Here is a 3,249-nt window from a genome sequence, read left to right as displayed (position 1 = left end):
CTTTACTCAGTTTTTAGATGATTAACGTGCTTTGCATCTCCACTACTCATTGAAGTCATCTGTGCTAAGTGTGTGTCCCAGGCCTGACAAGGGGAAGCCTTACACAGTTTACATTTACAGCTATGCTATTTTAAATTAACCCGCTCACAAGTAAAAAACATTGTACGCATATCAATTCCCCTTCATGGATTGGAGAGCATAGCTGAAGTAGCTTTCAGAAGAGGACATGGATGATATAAAACAGATACAGAATTCGTTTAATTGATCATGCTTATAAAACAAACTATATTAAGATATTTTCAAAGACTATGCTGGGCCCCATCCTGCAACTGGATCTGCTCATGCTGAGCTCCACTGACTTCAGTGGTTTGCAGTATGGGCAGATCCAGGATCGGGGCCTAAGCGAAGACAGGGTTTCTTGTTGAGTGAACCTTTAGAGTTCATGCTGAAAGTGAAAATGTAATTGTACCAAGCCATAAGACTGAATAAACCTTGATTTGCAGAAGTGCTCAAAACATGCATATCAAAAGGTAGTAAAAAAGCAAAACCTGCCCATAACACGGCCTTTGCTATTTATCCAGAGAATCCCAAAAAACAAGGATTAAATCTAAGCAGAGAAAACCGTTCCTTTTCTATCCCTTAATAGTAAAATCTAGGCAAAAATAAATAAATCACAACAGACTCTTCCACCCAGAGACTCAGCTCACATTCTGACTTTTGACTCTTCCCCTCCCTAAACAACTAGAAAAATGTCTCTAGAATAAAAGAGAACAAGAAAATATTATTTACATATTTCTTCTGAAAAAATAAATCTAGTTCTCCATTATGTTTTTATGATTTATTCAAACATAATATAATGGAGTTACCATAATAACCGTTAGAGCTAAAAAACAATCTGAGCCCTTTTCTGGGTAGCACTGAATTGCTACTATACCCCATAAAGAGCAAGCAGAACTGGAATGTGCACAGTGAAGAAAAGGCATAAATGACACTCTTCTGCCAAATTAATTTCTTCCACTAGTATGTGTTTGCTATAAAAATAAAAGTTTAGGTGACATCCAAAAAGTTTCAAAGTTTCAATAAATAAATATATATACCAATGCTCCAAGTTTGCACTAGCACAAGAAATAATATGGAGCTTATGATCTATAAGAGTATTTTCTTACAGTTGAATCTGTAATTAAATATGGTTCATTCTAACCTGTCACCTGGCAGAATCTCTATCGGCTAACGCTACATTTTAAAACCAGACCCATTCAAGAGCTTTACTTGCATGTCTTAACTGCCAGCTGCAAATTAAAAGCTACTCTGCAGCAAAACAATCTTTTTTAAAAAATTCCTCTCAATACCAAGAAATACCATAACCACATTTTGTTTTATATACACACACAGTTTTTTAAAAAAATGTATAATTTTAGCTTCTTTTCAAGCTCTGAATAAACATATTGAACCATCACTACACACTATATTAAGGTGTATTAGGAATTACGCCTTTTGCAGGGAAATAACGTTGACCTTCTGTAAACGGGTTATTTTAGTTCTGAACTCTTTACAGATCTGTCAAGGTCTTCACTGGAACTTTGAAAAACAGCCCCCAAACACCCTTCATTTTGAAGTGTAGGAATTTCTCTTGGAGTCAGCTTTGAAAGTTAAATACCCAATATAAAAATCTTTTGTACTCAGTGCAACATAAATATACCTTACACGCCATTTACTACCCGACTTCTGTACTTTGCTTCCTTTCCAGACATCAATAAATAAAGACGGACCTTCAAGCTAGGTACTTTAAATTCTAACCTTTGAATCCCTATTTTTTCCCTGCAATGTTCTAGTGCTACCCCCACAATCAAATCCCCAACCGACTCCGGAATATTTGAAGACGACTCTAGAAACTCGACGACCTTCCATTCTCCGCCGCGGCAGCGCCTGGGGCCGGTGGCCTTTGGCTCCTCCCCGGCAGGGGAGCACGCGAGACTCGCACGTGTTTTCGGGGCCGCTCCCGTGCCCGGCTCCGCTTGCAGGCTCCGGGCAGTGACGATTGCACGTTTCCGAGGCGCGGGGCTGGGCGGAGCCCCCGTCTCCCGGGCAGTGTCTGTCCCACTCCGGCCGCGGCTTCAGCAGGCGCTGGTCTCCGGCGCGGCGGGCTCGGCGGCGCCCTCTGGCGGCGGCGGGGCCGGCGCTCCCGCGGCGCTGATGGGGCACCGCTGGAGAGGTGGCTGCGGACGCGCCTGCAGCTGGGTGACCTGGGCCCGCGGAGGCTGCGTGGCGGCGCAGCTCGGCGTTCCTGCCCTTCAGCGCCTTCACCTTCTCCTCCCAGCCGCGCGATCCGCTCCAGCTTCCGCCGCCGCACTTGGAGGCCGCGATGCGTTCCGCAGCCGCTTCCGCTCGGCCTTCAGCCGCTCCTGGCTCTCCGCGTCCAGCGCGACAGCGAGGGCGGCGGTCGGGCGCTGCTGGCCGCCTCGCCCGGCGGGGGCGCCTCGGGCACAGTCTGCGGCTCTCCAGGCCCTGGCGGCGCCGGAGCGGGGAGGCGGCCGCTGCCCAGCCCCGGCGCGCGGGCGGGGAAGGCAGGCCCGGCGGGGCGGCGGAGTAGGCGCCGCCCGCGGGCTGAGCGGCCGCCGGGGTTGAAGCTGCCGAGGTTGGTGTTAGACGGCGGCGGGTTCGGCGGCGGGCCGGCAGGGGCCCGGCGACAGCGGCGGCCCCCAGCAGCTGGTTCTGCTTGTGCAGTGGCGGCCAGGCCTTGACGAAGCCGTCGGCGAATCCCTCCTGCTCCTGCGTCACCTGCTGGGCGTGAGGAAGGCCCGGCCGCGGGGGGCGGGCCGCGGCGGGCAGGGTGGCGGGGCCCAGGCCGGGCGTGCCTTGCGATCAGAGGCTGCTCAGGTCCGCCCGCGGCGCAGGCTCAGCAGCGGCAGCTCGCAGGGATCCGGCCAGCCCAAACAGAGCCCCTCGGGCGCCATCTGCCGCGGCTCCTCCCCCCGTCTGCTTGAGCCCGGGGCGCCGCGGCGGGAATGAGCTGAGCGCTCTGCGCCGCTCCGGGTTGTCCGCCGGCGGCCGCGCAGTGTGTAGAGCCCTGGCAGCACGAGGGGGAGGCGCCGCCCCCGCCGCCCATTCTCCCGCTGTCTTACCGCCCCGAGCAGCAGCTGTGCCCCGCGCCTCCACCCTGCTCCGGGCCGCTGCGAAAGCCGGGAGCGGCCACGAGTCGTGCAGGCAGCTTCCAGCCTCCTCGGGGTAGAACGGGAGTCTCCATCTTCA

At 52.8% G+C, this 3,249-nt stretch overlaps 1 pseudogene; it reads right to left on the bottom strand.

Annotated features, from left to right (window-relative positions):
* Nucleotides 1-2,039: 2,039 nt before the first annotated feature.
* On the bottom strand, nucleotides 2,040-2,954 carry LOC142047035 (transcription factor JunB-like; annotated as a pseudogene).
* Nucleotides 2,955-3,249: the final 295 nt, after the last annotated feature.

This window comes from Chelonoidis abingdonii, chromosome 6 (genome assembly GCF_003597395.2).
Source record: "Chelonoidis abingdonii isolate Lonesome George chromosome 6, CheloAbing_2.0, whole genome shotgun sequence".
NCBI classification, from domain to species: Eukaryota; Metazoa; Chordata; order Testudines; family Testudinidae; genus Chelonoidis; species Chelonoidis abingdonii.
Note: the sequence above shows the minus strand (reverse complement) of the source record. Positions and strands in the feature narration are given on the sequence as shown.